This window comes from Lepisma saccharinum, chromosome 16, assembly GCF_977018435.1.
Source record: "Lepisma saccharinum chromosome 16, izLepSacc3.1, whole genome shotgun sequence".
Taxonomy (NCBI): Eukaryota; Metazoa; Arthropoda; class Insecta; order Zygentoma; family Lepismatidae; genus Lepisma; species Lepisma saccharinum.
The window spans coordinates 57,355,558-57,378,379 of NC_139244.1; the positions used below are offsets into that span (position 1 = coordinate 57,355,558).

The following is a 22,822-nucleotide window of genomic DNA, read 5'->3' on the forward strand; positions in this document are numbered from 1 at the left end:
TTTCAGATTGACTGAAGGAAGCCATGGATTTGAGGCATAAACAAAGAGCTGCTGTGATTGGGTTCTTGGCAAAAGAGGGTTGCCCCCGCCCCTGTAGAAATTCATAGGAGGTTAACAAATGTCTATGGGGACACTGTAGTGGACGTGAGCAATGTCAGATGTTGGGTGAAGAGGTTCAACGAAGGCTATTGCAAATAAACCGCGCAGCGGACGTCAATCAACATCATTGACGGAGGGCAAGAAACGCCGGGCCTTATTCTGTGACTTAGGATACCACAAAGTGTGCTAAGTGGGTTCCCAAAGAACTGACTGCAGACATGCGCACTAGGCGTGAGGAAGTGTCGCAAGAGCTCCTGGCCGCGTTTGAAGCACATCAGAACGACTTTTTCAAAGATTAGGTCACTGGAGGTGAAACATGGGCGTATATGTATGACCCAGAGAGCAAAGTGCAATCGATGCAATGGCACCATAGTGGTTCTCCACGTCCCAAAAAATTCAAGTCTGCAAGATCAATGCAAAAAAAAAAAGATGACATGGTGCAGACAACAAACTCCAGAGTTTTGCCAACATGGATTTGACACTTCGGTTCAACGTTGGCGTAGATGCATTGAACTGAACGGTGATTATATGGAACAGTAGGCATATGTAGAAGAGGCTTCAGGCTTCACTATGATGTATAGTTTATCTTGATTGATGCATTATTAAAGATCTGGGATGGGAGGAGGCATTACTTTTTGATACCCCGTAGTATATATGTGTGTAATGAATAAGCCCCAGGGGGGGGGGGGGCGTGCCCCACTTGCAGCCCCTCCTACCAGACACCAATGGATTGGCCTGAGATTTAAACCATTTCTTTTGCGTACAGACAAAAATATTTGAGACTTAGATAAAACCACGTCGTTGTTCGCGGAGTTACCTGTTTTGATAAAAAATGAAGCATTGTGGAGCTGAAATTACTACCTCAACTTTCCAAGTGCTATGAACTGTTGACACACTATAGGTGGAAACTAATCAAGACTGATTTGACTCATTGTTATATTTCAACTCGATTTTCTGCTAGTTTTGACCAATGGTGACGGTGAGATTGAATGGTAATTAGATGAACGCCATGAAGGGACGAACACAAACACGCAAGGAGAGAAAACATCAAGAGGATAATCTTGACTGCGGTTACAGGCGCCAGAGATTAATTTGCCTACAAGGATACAATTTCCAGGGTGTACTATTCAGGAGGGAGGTTGACATTTGAGTGTGTTCGAAAAGGTCACACTTACAGCCCAAATGATCTGCAAAAAATATACGATGATTAGGTTTGATGAATTCCTTGCGTCCAAATCGGGAAATCTCGAGTGAGAGAGACGGGGGTGGGGGGAAGTGTTAGTCAAACTCACCTAATGCCTTACTTTTGTACTGCGCACCCTAATTTATCAATATACAGCTTCTGTCCACCCGGTCGAAAAATTCTGGCGCCGCCAGGAGCTTGTAACTGGATTTCAGTGTTGCCAAGTTGTTGTGGAGCAACAAATTCTTAGCAAAACGTATTTGTCAAATACAGTCACTTTTATCGAAGTGACAAGTCGCGTGGAAATGACCTAATCAAGTGTAGGGTAATGTGCAAGGTTGATATTGATTGGTTCCTTTTCAAGCAACGTAACAGCCCTTCTACGCTTTTGTAGTAGTAGGTCAAATATGCCCATGGTGGCTCCGTGCCTTCCTTATTCCAAATACATTGACGGGGAGCTACATTCCCAGCATGCCTCAGAGATTCTATACTGATCGCAGGCCCGATTGGCGGCTAACCTACATGGCTCTATCTGTCCACCAATCGTCTTCGGGGGGTGTGGCTTGAGTATCAACAACCTCAGTTGCAAAGTAAAAGCTGCAAGGGTAACATCGCTCTCCCGTTAAAACGTTGCCAAACGTACGTCTATTTTTGTCAGTTGTTTAGTGTTTGGGTGTCTTGTGTACTAATTTTCCGTGCAATGTGTAGTACTCTCTCTCTCTCTCTCTCTCTCTCTCTTTCTCTCTCCAGTTTTACAGTACGTTTGGCAACATGCTGTGCATTCGACGCTCATTTGTATCGTCCCGCCAGCAACTTTCGGTGCCTTGTGACACGAAAATGCCCGATGTCAGTCGAAGAGAATACAACTGTTTGCTGATTCGTTGTCTCCCAGCCGTCAGCTGGAAATGAGACCAGTATAGAACCTAAAAAAAAAAAACAGCCACACGCCAACACACACACACATTTACACTTTAAACTTGCATTTCTACAACTTCAAAAAACGTTTTTTAACACGCAGTACAAAATTTATTTTTGCAACTCTGCTACATTTTGGGTTATGTCTTGGCAGTCGAGTCGGGCCAAAAGTACTTCCACAAGATCCCAATCTACTGGCAATGTTATTGCACGGCGGAAAGACGTGCATTGTTCTAATGCAATAGACTGTGCAGATAATTGTAAGAGAGCCAACAGCCAACCTGCAGGTTTTGGAACGTTTAAATTAGTTGCCGCTATATCAGCGCAAGCATTCCTGTTGAAATCAGCTAGCAATCTAAGTTCCTATGAATTCTGAGTATGTTTATATTTTCCACGTGGAATAAGCTAAAATACAACGTTGTATATTAAGATTCTTAAATGAAGGAAAAACTTAAAATTCCGACAAAAATGACAAGACACAGTTCAAATTTACATGAGATATCCACTGTTATTTACGAAACTACCTCAAGGCTGCAACACTTCACAACACCATTTTTGTAATTTTAAAGATGACGCATACTAGTATAATTGACGTTCCTACACATAGAGGTGCTGACTGTGCCAGTGACCATTATTTAGTAATTGCTAAATTAAGAGAAAGACTCTCAGTGATAAATCATAAGCAACAAAATCTAAAAGTTCTAAAATTTGATACAGGAAAGTTTACTGATGAAAGAATTAAGAAAGATTACCAAATTAAACTGTCAAATAGATTTGATGTTTTGCAGGATTTAAATGATGATGAAAATATAAATGAAACAGACGTAAATAAGAATTGGGAGCACATACGTAATGCAATAGAATCAGCAGCTAAAGAAAGTATAGGATACCATAAACCAAGAAAAAGTAAGCTATGGTTTGATAATGAATGTCATACTCTAATAGAAATAAGAAATCAGGCTAGACTTAGGTGGTTAAATAACTCTAATGATACAAATCTAAACAATTATAATAGAATAAAGCGAGAAGTTAACCGCACGTTTAGAAGTAAAAAAAGAGATTACTTGAAATGCAAAATTAACGAAATTGAAACAAACAGCAAAAATAAAAATATCAGAGATCTATATAAAGGTGTAAATGAGTTTAGAAAGGGGTGGCAACCTAAAGTAAACTTGATAAAAGATAAAGACGGTTATTTTCTAGCTGACCCAAGCGATATTCTAAATAGATGGAAGAACTACTTTAATGACCTTTTAAATGTCCATGTAGGAGATAAATCAGAAGTAAATGAAGTCCACACAGCAGAACCTTTAGTTCCAGAACCTAACTTGACTGAAGTTAAAGATGCTATTAAAAGGCTAAAGAATAACAAAGCACCTGGCATTGATTTAATACCAGCTGAGTTAATTAAATATGGTGGAAATTCATTAATATGTCAAATTCATAAAGTAATTTGTTTAATATGGAATAAAGAAGAAATCCCTCAACAGTGGAAAGAATCCATAAATGTTCCTGTGTTTAAAAAAGGTGATAAAATGAACTGCAATAATTACCGTGGAATTTCTCTACTCTCAACAACATATAAAATATTGTCTAACATTCTTTTAACAAGACTAACCCCATATGCTAATGAAATTATAGGTGATTATCAATGTGGATTTAAACATAACAGATCAACTACAGATCAAATTTTTCACATCAGACAGACACTTGAAAAAAAGTGGGAATATAATCAAAATGTCCATCAGCTATTCATTGATTTCAAAAAAGCATATGATTCGGTCAAAAGAGATAAATTATATAATATATTAGTAGAGTTTGGAATACCTAAGAAGCTTGTTAGTATGATAAAAATATGCACCAGTGAAACAGAAAGTAAAATTCGTGTAGGTATTAATATGTCTGACAAATTTACAATTCATGATGGGTTAAAACAAGGAGATGCATTATCTCCATTGCTCTTTAATTTTGCCTTAGAATATGCTGTTAGGAAGGTAAAAGAAACTAAAGAAGGACTAGAATTAAATGGTGTGACTCAGTTGTTAGCATATGCAGATGATGTAGACTTACTAGGGGATGATGTGATTACAATTAAGAATAATGCTAAAATATTTTTCAAAACTGCTAAAGAGATAGGTTTGGAAGTTAACAAAGAGAAAACTAAATATATGCTTACAGGCCGAAACCAAGTGTTAGGTAATTATCAAAATCTAATTATTGATAACAACTCGTTTGAACCAGTTTCCAAATTCAAATACTTAGGAGTAATATTAACAAATGAAAATTATATTAAAGAGGAAATAAAAAGTAGGCTTAATTCAGGAAATGCATGTTACTTCTCTCTTCATAAACTTTTGTTTTCTCATTTAATATCTAAGAAACTAAAAGTTAAAATATACAAAACAGTAATTTTGCCTGTAGTATTATATGGATGTGAAACTTGGTCCCTTACATTGAAAGAGGAACATAAATTGCGAGTATTTGAAAATAAAATCCTTAGGAAAATCTTTGGACCTAAAAGGGATGAGGAGACAGGTGAGTGGAGAAGGTTACATAATTTAGAACTACATAATTTGTATTCATGTCCAGATATTATTAGAATAATTAAATCAAGAAGACTTAGGTGGGCAGGCCATGTGGCACGAATGGGAGAGGAAAGAGGAGTTTACAGGATTCTTGTTGGGAAACCTGATGGTAAGAGACCTGTAGGAAGGCCAAGACGAAGATGGAGGGACAACGTTGAGATGGACCTAAGGGAAATCGGTAGAGATGGAAAAGAGTATATAGAACTTGCTCAAGATAGGGAAAGATGGAAGGCCTGTGTTGCTGCAGCCATGAACCTTCGGGTTTAAGAAGACTAGGGAGTTAGTTAGTTAGTTAAAGATGACGCCTCTTGCATACACAGCAAAGAGCAGTGGTTTCTTGCTCTCTGGAAGCCTAAAGCTTATAGACATTCTACGGTAAATGAAATTGCAATGTCTCTATGGTTGCTTACTACGCCAGCATAAGTTGGACAATGGCCTCAGTCCGCAAGCAGATGGGTGGCGGTGGCTCATAAGTGACTACTGCAGATAACAAACGTTAATATGTTACATGTTACAATTACTGTACACTCGTATACCTGTTAAAGGAGGTATTCATAGTGTCGTCCTTGCATCTGGACGCGATACTGTACGAGATTCCGCATGGAGTTTCGAATTCTTTCGAACACCCCCGGTTCATCGGAATTTGTTACAAGCATGTACAATTATCTGTACTGATTGTATCCATCCTGGTTGATTACAACACCGCCTTTTGGATTTTTTTTTTTTTGTCAACAAAGAGCAAACCTCGGAACGCGCAACGAGTAAAGCACTCTGTGTTTACAAAATGCAATCAGTAACGGCTTCTAACCACACATTCGCACACATTATTAGGATTTTACCAACTAGGACGACGTTTACAAACAATGAAGTCAGTGGCGGCTTGTAACCACACATTCGCAATTATCTCGAAAGCGGTTCGTTTGCAGACCTATGTTTACTGAGACTTTTTTGCTTCTATTATCGTGTACTTTCAACTGTGTCAGTTTGCGCCGTTACTTATGATACACCCTGTATATTTAATGGAAAGATAACCCCAAGTTAATGGAAACAGGGTTTCCGTTTAACGTTTCTAGAAACTTAGCGTATACCCTCTGAACATTTTGGGACTACTGCACTGTTTATATCTAAAATTCAACTACTGGTCCGAGTCATCCAAAAATGAACACTACACCCGTTAATATACCGTGCGTTCATTTCAATCTTCAGCCGAGAGATCGGGAGAAGCGTTGCGGGCGGCGCTGACGGAGATGCCGACATTTGCTGCCTGTAATGCCCGCTTATTTTTATGGACATATGCAGACATTTATATAAATATTGCAAAACGAGCACTAACCTGTGTTATAAGAGTACGGTTTTAATTTTAGTAGCTTAGTGGCTGTATGTGCTGATGATTTTGACACGCCCATCTCCTGTGAAACAGCGTAGAGGTTTGTTTGGAGAACGTTCGAACGCTGCACCAATTTCATCCAGTTTTGCTTCGGTTAGAATCCGTCGTTTTTGCTTAGGTGTTTTAAAATTTAACGATCCAGTTTCTCGTAATTTAAGGACAAGATGTCTAACCGTACCTCTATGTGGAGGTGAAACGCCTGGGAATTTCTGTACAAATTGCCTACACACGTCTCGACACGAGTCTGTTTTCACGTAAGTGTCATACAAAAAAATTCTTTGTTCTAACGTGAACCTTGTGGCTGTCATTCCAATCGTCTCACTGACACAACACACATACACACTGCAATAACACAAACAAGTAACGACAAGTAACCAAGAATAACACTCTTGCGCACAGTACGAAATTAACATGCTCTTTGTTTACATCTGCTCGCCACTATATTCACAGCTCTGTCTTCATCTAGTCGCGAAGGTACAAAAAACTCGAGCTCGGAGATTTCGGATTGCAAGGAAGCTCACGAACACCATTGACTTTTAACAGTTTCGTCTGCAGCGTAATCTTGATACAGTGTTGCACATTCGAAACCTCCAAACGATCCCCATCGACACAAAACTCTGTCAAGGATATAAACTTAAGCAGGACGTTACTGGTCAAAACTATGATTAAAATGTTTTATTATCTGTGGCTCTTAACATAGTTTCTAAAGCGTATTTATTTGTGTATATAAGGGCAGAACTTGGATGAATTACAGAAGAACTTTTGCGTGTTATAACACAGGTTAGTGCTCGTTTTGCAATATTTATATAAATGTCTGCATATATCCATAAAAATAAGCGGGCGTTACAGGCCGCAAATGTCGGCATCTCCGTCAGCGCCGCCCGCCACGCTTCTCCCGATCTATCGGCTGAAGATCGAAATGAACGCACGGTATATACAGTATTGCCAGCTTGAAGTCTTGAAGAGCCCCGGAGACGACGTCTAGAACTAAGAAAACCTTGAATGAGAGAGCTTGATTAAAGGGAATTCGCCTTCGCCCCACGAGACGATAATCCGCAACTGTGTAGGCTCCACGGACATGGGCGTCGGGAGGGGGGGGGGGGGTCGAACGGGTCGGGTCGGTGGACACCCCTGGAAATTGACATCGTTCATATAAAGATACAAGAAAGCCGAAAGTTTGTTGCTTTTATTGTTAAGAACATAAATAAAGTTCATTTAGTTAGCATTCGAACAGAATAATCAAAGTAAAAATGCATTGGATTGAAAACATTGAGTGAAAAATAAAGCAACAAGGGTTACATTCTACCATTTCATCCAAAGAACAAATGGTTCCACAGTTTTCAAAATTCAAATAATTACAGTTGTTGGTGAGAGGTCACACAACAAAATTTATGAAAAACAATTCGCCCTAAGATTTAAAGCCTTTTCTTGAACGAGACGTGCAAAAGTTAATATCAAAATGCATTTCAGATACGAACTGCATAAATTGCAAAATAAATAATGAAAAATAGTTTTTTCTGTTATTCACTCGTTTGGTGGATGGTCTCTCCCCGTTTATATAATAATAATTATTATTATCTACTATTATTATTTCGAATTCAATTTATTTTTGTTAGTTCATAATAATAATACTTATTCTTTTTCTACTATTCAACTTCTATCATTTGCCCGACCCCCCCTGCAAAATTTTCTGGCGACGCCCATATCCACAAGTTACACTACACGTATATTCATGCTTGAGCAGTGTCTGCTACATTCGACCCACGCCTACACGTTGCAACCTCTCCATCTCGTTTGATATTGATCGATGTCTTCCAGCGACAACATCCAGAGGGTTTCCACTATCCACGTCATTCTGGCTCGTCACCAATAGAAACAGGCACCGAATTAAAACCTACAAAAATGGAAACATTAGGGTGACACACACAGCGGAGGGGGAAATATGAGAACCCCGAAACTCAAAGAGATTCAACATTTCCAGATATGCGCAGCGCAGACATCGATATCGGTGTCAAGGTCACCTTGCGACTGCACTGCAACATGGAAGAGAACGACTACTTGGTTGTACAGCAGGGTTGCACATTGGTTGTTCTCGTGTCTGTTTTCGTCGTGCCTCTTGCCGGTATTCACCAAAGACAACACTTGGAGTTTACGCAATGAATTTAAATTTGTAAATAATATGACAATGTTGTTTCCAGACAGGCACGAATCTACAAGTACATTTCAGGAGGGGTTCAAACATAATTGGCTAAACCAAATGTCCCACATCATAATATTGATATTAAGAATGTTTTTCTTTTTTGTGTGTGTATGTTTGTATATGTTGTATTTTTTTTAATGAAGATTGAAATCAGGGCAAATCAGGTTAAATCCCCGCGTCAAGTTGTCTTCATCTTGACATTTGAGGGGGGGGGGGGTTGCCCCCTAAAACAGTTTTTTTTAGCTGAAACACAAAAACACGTATTTCTTCCTTTGGGTACCTCTATACACCTGCCAAGTTTCATGGAAATCGGAGGGGGACACAGGGGTCAGATACCCACTTCCATTTGTCCTCATCCTGACATTTCAGGGGGGTTGCCCCCTAAAACAGTGTTTTAGCCGAAACAAAAAAAAACACGTATTTCTTCCTTTGGGCCCCTCTATACACCTGCGAAGGTTCATGGAAATCGGAGGGGGACACTTAGATTACCTCCCTTGTAAGTAAGACCCATTCCCAAATCCGACCAATCAGCAACCCCAAACTAGCAATTTCCACTTCGGGCACCTTTACCTCGTTGCGCATAAAATTAACAAAAAAAATGCTACATATCTAGTCTTCATTACTAATTAATCGTTTAACTTAAAAGTCCTTGCACTTCTTAGCTCATTTACGAACAGCTGAATTCAAACTGAAACGAATGATATGGTATTTCAAGTTTTTATTCTCCACTAACAGAAAAACAAGAAGCAATCGTGAGTCTGAAATAAGCAGTGCAATAATGCATGACGCTTAATTTCCTTGTCTTTTGCACATCCTAGGATGTTTCTCCCGCTTTCCTCTAATTTTAACCCCAAAAATTCGCAGTTCCCGGGGGAAAAAATCCCTGCTTCTTGACTGTACGCTTTCAGTTCCGAACAAACCTAAAAATTTATAATCTGTATTTTTCTATTACAATAGAACATTTACTTTTGTCTGAAACACTGGGTGGGTTGGGTCTATGCAGAAACCGCCACTGCTCAACTTTTTTTTTTACAACTAAGACATAAGGGTCCATATTTGCCAACATAGCCTAATCCCGAACATGCCTCGATTTCTTTCCTCAATGTGTACAACAAAGTAACGTTTTTTTAGGTTTTTTTAAGGAATGTTTTTACATGGCGAATGTTTTCGGATATATGGAGTTTGCTTTTTTAACTGTTCAGATTTTACCTGCTGAAAATTAATTTTAATTTATCGCTAAATTAAAATTTAAAGAAAAAAACTGTAAATGTCATGCCACGAAAAACGTTATACGAGTGACGTATATGATCTCTAATGATTTGTATTTGTTACTTAGCGTCGCTTTTCCTGCCAAGCTTAGCTAATCACGACGATGAGGAGGAGTGATGATTAGATGAAACTGATGGGCACTCACGAAGAATACTCATACCCAGGTCGAAACTCGAACACTGAAACATCGGTGTAGAAATTGCGAGAACGTAACATGCTCTATTTAATATATATATATATATATATATATATATATATATATATATGTGTGTGTGTGTGTGTGTGTGTGTGTGTGTGTGTGTGTGTGTTTTCTTGCCTTATTTAATAGCTTGTTATCCTATATTTACTTTCAGTTTTCAATTCTCGCCGTCTTATCTAGGATTCGAACCCGGATTCCCTGGCATCGCAGCGCGTTGCGTTGACAACTCCATCAATGAGGTCGACCGAAAAGTAACTTACATTTACTTTTAAGTATAACAGCAACTGCAACGAAGTTATTTACAAAAAAAAATTTTCTGAGAGTTTTGTGTGTTTGTGTTCTGATTTTCTTAAATGGTAAAGATAACAATTGCACAGCAACTTTAAGATGCCAATGAGGAGTGCGGTTGTACTGCCACAAGGTTACAGCGCATCCATGTCAATGAGCCAAACTATTATCCTCTTCTGTTTATTGCAATAAATCACTCGTCGGGCATGCAGTGAACGTCTGCACGTGTGACGCACATATTAACTGAACTAATGATAACGTCATAAATGCCTTCTTGAACTCTGTGCAAAGCAGAATGACATGTTGAGAACTACATGCCAAGAATAACCTGAAATCACTGACAAAAAACTGCAAAAATTAAGGTTCCAATTTGTGAGGAGACGCGCGCCATCGTTGTCTCCAAATTGGAACGTTGTATCTTTATCAGGGTGCGAAATCCCGGTGTGGGGGGGGGATTCCCCCCACTAACGATCTTGTCCTGAAATCCGCCCCCTCCACCAAACTCTTCCGGGAGGAGTTTTTGTTTTAACAACGATGGGATTCGGATATATTTGACTGGAAAAAATATCGATAACATACAAAAAGAACGGACAACAAAGAGCCTCATCTCTTAGGACCCTGAATCCAGCAATCACCAGAACACAGAAATTAGACTGACTTATTTCTTCTTAATTTTTCATCGCCTTTCGTTAGCAACCACGAAGTACGTAAATATATTAATAAAACACGTAATAGCATTTATATGTGAATTTTATACAGAAAACTATTATTATCTTCTTAATGTCTCTTAATTTTTGTCCCTCCTCCCTTACGCAAATCATTGTTTATAGCATCAACAGTACATCAAAATCTTCAAGTTGCAATTACATTTTGAATTAAAGACAATCGATATAATATATTGTATATTTAATAATATAATTTGATTATTTAATAATTGACACATTTAATAACATTATATATATATATATATATATATATATATATATATATATAGTGTGTGTGTGTGTGTGTCTGCTCTTCCCCCCCACCCATCTGCAGTGATTTCGCACTCTGATCTTTACGCAAGCGTTCATTGATTGATAAAACTACTGAACTCAATTACTTCGTGGCAATCTCACTGATACACACCAAAAAAGCTCTCGTTAAATGTCAACTTTCACGAACAAAAGCTTCTTGTATGTCGTTTGATGATTAAACTGTTAGTTTTATACATTACCGGAAGTTCAGATCGGACCAGTTTGTAATCCATAGATTCCTTATCCAATCCCCACTTCAGATAGTTTTTATCGTTAATTATCGTTTGCACAGTTATTTCAGCGACCAAATAGCCATTCCTACCAACACATCAAGTGCAAAGATAAGCAAATTCTTCTTTACGAACCAATGTTCCCCGTTTCTGCTTACTAAAACAATTTGACATTTCTTGTTCAGTTGTAAAGAACAGGAACGACTTGAAATGATCGGACCCCTCTCCGATTTTCTTCATATTTGGCATACTCACTAATTGAGGCCTCCTAATCACGAATCTGACGTTAAAATTTGTCGGAAACGTCTAGAAATTGCAAAATAAGCTAAAATAAGGCGTTAGTTTTCGAAATGGAAACAGTCGATTTTCGCGAAATATTTTGTTTCCTGATACTACCACGACACCAAATTTTAACTATGTTTGCCTAACCTAACCGAACTAGCCTAACCACGCGCCAATGGTTCGTGGGGCTAGCGTCAGTGGTTCGCAATTTCTAGACGTGACCGACAAATTTTAACTTCAGATTCTTGATTAGGAGGCCTCAATTAGTGAGTATGTCAAATATGAAGAAAATCTGAGAGGGGTGCGGTCATCTCAAGTCATACCTGAAAAACAGACTGTCCGAGCAACTGAATCTTTCTACTGGATTCATAACTGCAGACAATTTATACTCTAAAAGATTCCGACAAACGGTATATCTATAAAGGTGTGAGATGAGGTATGTTCCCCCTATTTTAGGCGATCTGCGAGCAAGTAAATTAATACGGCATTTCTGAGGGCCCACAGGTTAAGTTACCAGGGCCCATTTGATTGAGCCAGTACGCCCCTGCTTATTATCGCAGACACTGTCTTATGCTCACTCGACCACCTTCCACATGAAAATAAATAAATAAATGAAACAATCGTGCAGTTATTTGTGGTGTCCACTGGCTCGTAAATTACAGTAACTCTGTTGATATGCAGTCTAAGTTCACCGATAGGGCGTTTCTATTTAGTGCTCACCTCAGTGAATTTCGAGTTCAAATTTTGTCATTGTTGACCTACATTTTGTCTATTTGGTATTTTAAGAAAATAACCGATGCTGTGTGTTGAATTTCTGAAATGACATAAAATTTCAGGAGCGCAGATAAAACATTGCGGGGCCTCCCGTATTGCAGGGGTTGCCGCTACGCCACTTTTCCCCCCTAACATTCTAACAATTTGTAAATTTTGGGGGGGAAAACTTACTCCTGAATTATCTTTGGTGAAAACAAAGGGTCCCCCAGTAAGACATTGCTGTGGCACGAAGATAATGTCAGGTCTGACTTCCGTAAGCTAGATATTTTTTGTAAAATGCGTGGGAGGATGGGGTAATCGTTTCTAAGATAGAATGTTAGTGCTAAATAATCTTCGATTTACTGGAAACGTAATTCCGGGATTTGAAAGTCGCAGAATCATTTATTTCGAAGATGTAGGTCGCAGAAGTTGTGTTTGCACGTTGCGGGTGTTTGAATCTAACGCACTCAAAACGTTTAGAGGCTGATGTGTTTAAGGATGGACGGGCAAACCTGCATGTGTGTACACACAGCACACACGCTCACGTACGTCTACATATTCAGGAAAATGTGGCACAGAAAATGCATGTGTGTGGTTTATTTATTATGTAATGCATATTATTAATATATACAAAACGTAATTTATGAGCCACATTAAGTGTAACGCAGTCACAGATAAAACTTTATGCAATAAAGAAAAATGCATGTTAAATATTTTTTTCGAGCACTTGCAACAGGCACATTATTAGATTTACATATTTAACTTAGTCGATGTTCCAACATGTACAAACTAAAACGATGATACACCCCCACGGGGGGTTTAGGGTACCCTTACACCCTCATCGCAAATGGAAAATTGACGTTTAACCTAATAACACCCCTATGACAATAAGCAATATCCTCACCAATTTACAATTCAACAATAAGTTCAACAATATAAAATTCAAACAATTTATCACTCACCAGTCGGCTTCCACTTGAAGAGTCTTACGCCTTTTAACGTCGAGAACCACCAAAAACAAGAAATTCAGTACACTGTTCCGTGTAAAGCTCTTACAATGCCGGTGCTGTAACGAAGAGTCAGTCCTGTGGCGTTTGGGATGGGTGACAATTCAGGCTGGTGTGGACGGCTTTCACGTGTGCGCCAGTAGAAAAAAAGAGGAAACAGAACAGGAATGGCAATATTTACGTCTGCGATCCCCAATCCACCACTTCGCTGGGACTCGTGAAAGGGTCTATACGGGGCCCACTTCACCAAACGGAAGAAAAACCCTTTCTTGTGGATGCTTATTTCTGTCTTCGGTATGCTTCGCAACCGGTTTCGAGTTTCTCAGACTGGTTCGTCTGCTTTAAATCGTAATCCAGACACACGGAACGATAGACTTTCCGCACGAACAAATGAACTGCGACTGTCGCGCCGACGAACAAGCAATGTGGCCAGCAGAAAGGAAGAACGTGCAATAGATATGGAATAGTGTTGCCAACTCATCGAAGAGAAAAAAATCTATTTACAGTTAGAAATTGTGCCAAGTGAAGATAAAGGTGTACTACACGTGCAGGAATGTGTTATGCGTTATAATTGCATTATTACCGCGTTTCCAATAAAAGAACACAGAAATATAAGAAAAACAATAGAATATTTTTTTTACCCATTTTCCATCACTTTCAAAACACCCTTTGACACACTAGTATACTAATTTGTGAAAGAAGCATTGGTTATTTTACGTTGCTCTTCTAGGTTAATCGTGCGTGATGATAGAAAAAGGATAAATGGTTTTCCAGATATAAAAAGGAAGTGAATCCTACCTCTCTGTAGGAGCATTTGAGATTGTACCAGGCACGTAGCCAGGGGAGGGCTAAGGGGGCGGAACCCCCCACCGAAATCCTACAAATAACTAATTAAATTGTGTATAGTGGTAATTAATGTTACTTACTTAGCAGGATTAAACATTACATCGAAAAAAGTAGTGTATAAAGAGGAAGGACCCAGGTTATATTTTTATATTCTACCATTTAATCCAAAGGATAAATGAATCTACAGCTTCCAAAATTTATAGTTTTCTATGTGAGAGGTTACACAATATAAACTTTTAAAGCCTTTTTTGAACGGAATGTGTAAAGGTTAATAATAAAATACAATAACTATGAATTTCAGTACACTAACTGTACAAAATGTAAGAAAAATATTTGACTATAGTTGTGTTGGATATTGTGAATACGGTGAATCGAGTAGCAAAATCTCTCCATTCCATTTACATAATAATAATAATAATAATAATTTTGGATTAAAATTGGTTAATTTTTAATAACATATAATAGTTATTATTGTAAAATTACAATTATAACCATGGTAATAATTACTATTGGCATTATTATGTCTACTGATCAAGTTTTTTCAGTGGCCTGCCCCCCTCTACAAATATTTATGGTGTCGCCTGTGCTGATAAGGAATGAGCCACCCCCCCCCCAAATAAAATCCTGGCTACGGGCCTGGATTGTACTCCTTTAGGGCTGGAAAGATACAGAAAATATCAAGAGAAGGGAGAATATTGACGAGCTATTTTACGTTAAAACATTTTTTGTTTTCAAATTCCGGGTCCTGTTCCCTTAGAAGATTTTATATCATCGCATTAACCAAGAGTTGTAGATTTTTATGCTCAAATAGGTTCATCGGGAGTGTAACTACAATTTAAAGCGGAATTCCAAACCACTGTACAATATGCCTCCACCCGATATCGAACCCAGGTAGCAGGAAAAATGGTGCTATTGAAAATTGGACACTTTCGGTTTTGAAATCCGAAAACTGTTTTGGTGAATTTACACTTTTTTTTTTTTTTTTTTTTCAAAAACCGGTTTCGACAGCACTAGTAAAAACTAAAGAGCTTGTTTTTGTGATAGAGATAGAAATTATATTATTATTGTTATTATTTCAACAGAATAGCTGAAGAATTAAGTTATCTCCAAAAAACTAAGTGAAAATATAGAAATTGTTCCATAAATGAGATTTTCAGTAAGAGATTATACAAAATAAATATTGTGGCTGAAATTTGCCCATAACTTCCTTCAGTTAGCTGAGTAGGTGGTGAGTAGGAAGGTGAGTAAAAATTATACCAAATGTGAGAATTAAATTATTTTGTTATTTTACGTCACTGCCCTGTCGATTTTTGGTTAATTGTGACGATTAGATTAAATTAATGAGAGGACATAGAAAAGAAACGCAAAAAGAAACATTCGTTGACGAGAGTGAAGCGGTCAATAAACATATTCGGGAAAAGGGACGACTGAATTTATTTCAAAACATGTAATGGTTGGAATGTAAAAATAGGAAAAACATACTGTCGACACCCATGGTTAGCAGTCATAATTTTAAAAAAGATCTATAGATCCCAACACTTCATACTTAAAATGCGATACTTAAGAATTGTGCTAGATCTTCACATATCTGACAAGGTACAAATGTAGTAGGCTTGGTGTAACTATGACGTGATTGGCAACACTGACACTTAGCCGACTACATGCGCAGGTCACATGCTCTGAGGCAGTCCGGCGCCCGCCGATCGATACACCAACCACGGAACTGATTACATGATGAATAGGCTATGAAGTTGTCCTACGGGGGGAGGGGTTGAATGCTGGAATGAGGGCAGTGTTTCATAACATCTCTTTAACGCGCGCTGCATTGTAACCTGTTACGTATTACGATAACAGGTGTGTTCGTCTCTTGGCGTCACTACATTTGATGCGACGGCCTTGCTGCTGGCATGCTTTCAAGTAGCGGTTTGCCCTAGACATGATAAGATCTACAGGCCGAATGATAAGCATTTGCGAAGAGCCGGGAGAGAGTGAAATGCAAAGAAACAGGGAAACTTTGACGTTAATGCAGACAGTTTGTTAATTCAATGGCGCTCTTCTAATGAGACCAGCTTTTTAAAACAACAAAACGGGATATTCTTTCATATTTTCCTGAAGGAAAAATGGGAGAAAACCGGACGGCAACTGTACACATTTTAATGTAAAAACTGTTTGTCTTAAATAGTTGTTTGAACACTAAATAAATACATGCCGTGTAGATAACTTACATAATATGGTGATATGCACTGCACTCCATCCAAACAGTCCTTTAAAATTAAAAGTAATTCATTGATATTTTATCTTCTTCAGTACATGCTATTACATAACATTTTTTAAAAGTTGATATACGTGTGATTAAAGTTCACTTTATTAATCAACATAACTTCCAAAGTTTGTACTGAAAGAGCTTTCTTATATCTTGTCCACAAATCATTCATGTACGAAAACACTCTTTCAATGGATACATTAGTTCCATGTAAACAGAGAGGAAACTCGAATATTTTAAGAAAATTGTTAATGTGAAATAATTTCTAGCCAACAATGTCATAGTGTTTACTTCAAAGTAATAGTAGAGAAAGTGTATTGCAGTAATTCTATGCCGATAAATCATTGTCACTAAAAATGGACATTCTTGCATCTCGTTTTACGTTAAAGAAATCGGCATAGACACTAAAAAAACAGACTGTCCTGGCTGGTCACCGTATTAAATACTTAAAATCCACCTATTCAGTTAATTCCTATTCGTCCGCAGACAATTTTAAAATGCAATTTCAACTTACACTTGAAAATATACGTATATTTTTTTACTCATGAACGAAGTTTAGCGTGTGGCTACTGTCAGTGACGCAGGATCAGAGGGGGGGGGAGATACGTTGTATTCCTCTACATCCGTAAATGCAAGTTGTACTTCAAATAATTTGACAGACGAAAGGTGCTGCGGTTAACAGAACCTATTTTCTAATAGCTCAACACAAAAAGTTTACATTGTTTACATATGCGGATTCAGATTTTTCTTTCTGGATGGACACAGAATATGCTACAATCAAATAGTCAGGGGCGGCTTAATGACCGGGCGACCGGGGCGCCGCCTTCAGGAAGGCCCCAAACCAAAGCGTCCCCCTTGAGTAGCACCAAAACCTTGTTTATGATTACATAAGTGTGGCTATTGATTTTTAAAGGAGTTGGTTTTGAGTAGACAAAAATTAATTGAAGTTACTTCTGCATGCCATGCAAAATCATTTAGCAATTTAAGCTAAGGGTTTACTGTGATTTTAATATCATTATGTATGTATTAAATAAACATTTAAGGTTAGAGATATATCGATTGTTTAATTTTCGTAACCTCGATGTTACGTTTTTCAGGTGACCAAGTTGAAAAATCTTAACGTGCAGGAAACGATTCTTTGATCACCATAGACAAACAAGAACTCGGATCCATGATTTGAATATTATTATTAGGTATATTATTCTATCCTCAACAGAGGAATAAATGCGATTAAAAGCATCTTATTGTTATTCATAAAAAAGAGAAAACTTGATCCACTAAACCTCCGAATGGGAGGAAATAACGTCCCTCAGAATTCAAAGGCAACCTATCTGGGTATACTACTCGATGAGGGCCTCACATTTAATGAACACCTCAAGAACCTAGCGTACAAAGGGAAAACACGTCTGGGGCAATTATATCCAATATGGAAAAGCACGGCCACTTACCAAAAATAGACTAACGATGTTTAACGTTCTACTAAGAACAATGTTAACTTATGCATGGGTTGTGTGGCAGCCCAGTGCCCCAACCTACCAAAGGCCACTACAAAGTATCCAGAACACGACACTAAGAATAATCTCTGGCACAGATCGAGACCAAGAAACGCTATTTGAATTCATACAATGCGAAAGGTTGAAATTCTGGGCACAACAACATCACCGCCATAATCCTACCATAAATACCATAGGCGATCGAGATCCAAGAAGACGCATTCACAAAATGTCTAGACTTACTTAAGAAACAAATCTAATATGTCAGTTTATTAATGGAATCCAATGAAAAGGAAAATCAAGCAGTATTATGTCTGGATAGCACTTCCATGGGTGTAGTGGCCGTCTATTCTATCGAATCAAAACATTTCAATTATTGTTAATTTAAAGTTTACTACATAAAACTCGCCATGTTCGGAGTAGATTAAATTAAGCCTATTGTTCCTATTACCTGGCCCTAAGGCAATACGTGGCAAGTATAGGGTGACCAGACACATGCCTTCAAAAAAGAGGACAGACCATGGCGAAAAGTGAGGACAAAGTCATAAAAAAAGAGGACATCGGAAAAAATGGCTATAATTTTGCCATTACTCATAATTTAATCAATATACAAAAATGTTACCAACATTTTGCTCGCAGATACTTTTCAGAAAATCTCTCACCTTTAAGCAAAGAAAGCAATCTCCTAATCTGTTATTTAACAAATGACAAAGAATATCTATAATTTGAAGCACAGAATTTTACTTCTTTTCTAATTCTTGGATATTAGACTGAAATATCTCCGGCCTGGGCATGAGTGTACTTTGTGAGTGTCCTTCATCAAAATCACCACATCATCGCTTATAACCATCTTCGCGATTAGCCAAAAGTGGCAGAAGAGCGAAGTAAAATAAACCAAATCAATCAACAGAAAAGGAACTGCACAGACTACGTGCATTCCAGCAGTCTCAGCGCTTAATACTAATGAGTGTGGTGCGGAAATTAGCATGTGCCTTTTTTATTCCTTTGTAGTAAAACATAGGCTTTCATTTGTAAACATTAAAGTTCGTTTCGTGGAGTTTCTATTCCGAAAACACATTTTTATAGTGCCTTTAAATTCCTATTTTAATGGTTAGTGCCTATTTTGCTTAATCGTGGCAAAAAAAGGAGATTCTGCAATTTTTGCATACTTAAGCTTTTTTACGTGCCTTTGGCTTTCCCTATATTGAAAGATGTAAGGTTTTGTTGATGTTGTACTGACTGAAATCTGGAATTCGCCAGATTTGATGGTCTGAATTGGAACATTGTTTTAAATATTTTTTTGTTACAATGGTGCAAATTGTTTTCAAAAAATCACTTAACACCCCCGGTACAAGGCTACTGCAGTACGCAACATGGAAATGGTGATGACCAATCATTATCAGGCCAAGGGGGAACTACATGGACGCCACCCGCACGGTCGGCGGTCATCTTGATGTCCGCCATTTTTAATTCAACTTCAGAATTTTAAATAGGAAGGTGATATGATATATCAAATCAGGCTAGAATTTTATCAGAAATGCAATGATGAAGGTTTTTTCGACGTATCTTTAACCAGTAAAAAGTTACGACTGAATTCTTGTACCAATTTGCTCCTTTTCAAGGTGTTAGAAAAATGCCTTAAGATTTCTTTAGCACATCGGTAATGCATCGAGATCAAAGTGATGTCTAGGGAGAGAAGTTCGCATGCCATTGCACAAGATTTTAATCGGATACATCCATGAAGAGCTGCGCATTATGAATGGTTGTCGCGAACAATTACAGTGTGACGCTTCCATTAATTGAAAAGTCCACCCTGTATAGTATGTTCATCGTTAGCGCACTTTTATGTATAAACTGAAGTGCTAATACAGTATAACTGTGCATTGTAAGAAGAAAATTTAAATAAGTTCACATCCATTGCCTATTTTAATGTCTTTTTTTAATTTTAGGGTGCCTTTTCTTAGTTTATGGTGCCTTTTTAAGTTCCCATTTTCATCATATTGGAGCCTATTTCAGGGGGTTTTAGTGCCTTCAATATGCGTCCTACTAATGACTCAGTCGGGAAAATGATCGTGTTGAGCTCATAGATGCTTGGTGAGCATTGCTCGAATACTTAACGCGCCCCGAGTGAAGCATTCTCTATGCAGCACATTTGCTATGGTCAATGCTATACTCTTTCCAAAAAAGGAGGACATTTACCGATTTCTAAAAAATCCGCCCGGACCCCGGACAGACACCTAAAAAGAAGGACATGTCCGGATAAAAGAGGACGTCTGGTCACCCTAGTGGCAAGGCAATATAAATATAACTATACAATGTTTCAAGATTCTCATACCCAAGTAACACGACAGCCGTGCGAACAGGAATAGAAGAGACAAAAATAAGAATTGCAACCAACACATGGAGATAAGGCTACCGAAAATAGAAGGCAGGTCAACAAAGTTGTCGAAACTTCAAAATAACTTAACCCGTCAAGATAAGTTGTGATCTTGTAACATAAAGATTGGATCGAGTCTATTTCCCAAGTTTTATCCAAACTGTAAAAATATATCTGTTGGACAAGCATTCAGGGACGAACGAGGAAATCAAAATAAATTGTCTCTTTACACTGTAATTTCCTAGGTCTACAACTTTATAGAATTTTAGATTCTCACTATTGTTAGTGCGAATGATATATGTCATTGCCAGACCGACGGAACAATTGAATTGGTTTGTGTTGTGTTGGAAGTCGCTGATACGAATTCTGTACGAATTCTACACAATTCACAGAAGTCGTTTGAAAAATAGTCACTGCAATTAATAGGTGATGAAGATCAGCTATTCCGGTAATTTCCCCTCCCTTATTTTTACGTAACTTACTTAGTCGTAAGTTGCACTGAAAACTATGTAAGGATTTGTAACGGTAATTGAAGACTAAAATTGGTACCACAATTAAGTGCCACAATAATTCAAACACCGTTTTCCACGTAAAACTGTTTGATTTGATTTATTTTACTTCGCTTTTTGTGCCACTTTTGGTTAATTTGCGAAGATGGGGATGAGTGATGATATGATGAAATTGATGAATGGACACTCACAAATATCCATGCCCAAGCCAGGATTTGAACCCGGGACCCCTAGCGTCGTAGCGCGATGTGCTAACCACTCCGCCACAGGGGCCGGCACGTTAAACTGTGAAATGTGCCATGCTTTATAATGTGGTAAACGTGAAATGTGGCTGGTAGCCCTCTAAGTAGTTCAAAGGGCGTGTAAAGAGGTCACTAGTGTGAACGTTCTTACGTGCTGATGTGCGGAACGATGCGATTTCCCAACACTTTCACTTTTGGCACTTACAACGTTTACCACTTTTAGTCCTCAATTATTAAAAGTTACGTCTATACATAGGTATGTGATCGCAGCCAACCAATCACAGATAATATGCATACAAACTTGCCATCATTGTATTCAACTTAATTTATATTGAAATTTATGATACTAACGGAGACTCTAGACTCAAGCGACACGCGACATATGTCGCTTGGGAACGAGCTAATGAACAGAAACGTTTCACACTTTAGCTGCATGATAGGTCCCAGAAAATAGCGCTCAATTGGTAAAATACTCAAGCGACACGTGTCACGTGTCGGTTCGGTGTGAATTCTCCCAAAGAGGGCATTTGTTGAAACTTTGAAATCATATTGAATTAATTTTAAGAACGATGCACATGAATGTATTTTGTATTAGCTTTTTGTTGTAGTTCGATCCCCGGCCGGTTCAAATCCGGGAACTTTTCTAACGTTGGAAGCTGCCCCGGCTCCCACCCAGCGTCGAATAACATGGGTACCTGGGGAAAACCCTGGGGGGTAAAGGCGGTCAGGGGCGTGGTGCTGATCACATCACCCCCACTCACGACCGGATCAAGAAAGTGTGGGGCGTTACCCCCACACCCCCTATACGCCTTCATGGCGTGGTGCTTAGCACAGGGGAACACTTTACCTTTTCACCTTTTTTGATGTAGTTACTAGCGTCATTTTTCTGCCACTTTTGGCAAATCGCGACGATGAGAATGAACGGTGATTAGAGGAAGTTCATCAAACGACATTCACGAAGACCCATCCCGGGATTCGAATCTGGGAACTTCAGTGACGATATCTGTTCACGTCCGCTTACCAACAGAAGCACCTCTTCTATGTACCGGGACGCAGCCTATAGCCTTCTCAGGAATGGTTGTGATGCTGTAGACAATTACACATAATGGAGACTCTCAAATATACATATTACACTGTATTTTGTTGCATAATACAACGTTTACAAATACCTGCGATATGTTCTCTGGTAGGGTGGCTTCCACCGCGCTCTCATTGACTACTAACTTAGTTTTATATTAGATACTAGAGTCCTGCAAGTCTTATGGCGGCCATATTGGCTCCAATTGTATAATTCACTGAACTATGTCAAAAGTCAACCAATTAACAAGCTTGACCACCGAGGCGCCTACATCCACCCCCGCACGCAAATACAATACATAATATTAATCTTCAAGGACAAAGTTGTTATTCAATCACCTGTTTCAATTGTACCCTCTCCCATTAACCCCCCCCCCTTTCAGGCATGTGTTCGAGAAATAAGAAGGGTCGTGATGATTCGTTTGAACGGCTCCTAGTGAGCGAGAGGTCATGATACTACTCGCTCAAATGAAAGACAACTCATTATTATGTGGAACCCTTTCTGCTGTTTCCTTTGTACTGCCTGCAGTAACTGTTATGCTTCAAACAATTGAGAATGTTCTTTAGAAGTAAAGCAAGTTGAGAATTTTTTTTTTTTATTG

General features: G+C 38.4%; 1 protein-coding gene across 1 annotated transcript in view; it reads right to left on the reverse strand.

Annotated features, from left to right (window-relative positions):
- The window catches only part of LOC146000493 (uncharacterized), a 288,360-nt gene extending 274,542 nt beyond the window's left edge, over window positions 1-13,818 (reverse strand). Inside the window, exon 1 of the mRNA XM_083138216.1 lies at window positions 13,369-13,818. The gene's annotated coding sequence lies outside the window, so the exon portion shown is untranslated. The remainder of the gene's footprint in view (window positions 1-13,368) is intronic.
- Between the last annotated feature and the right edge of the window lie 9,004 nt (window positions 13,819-22,822).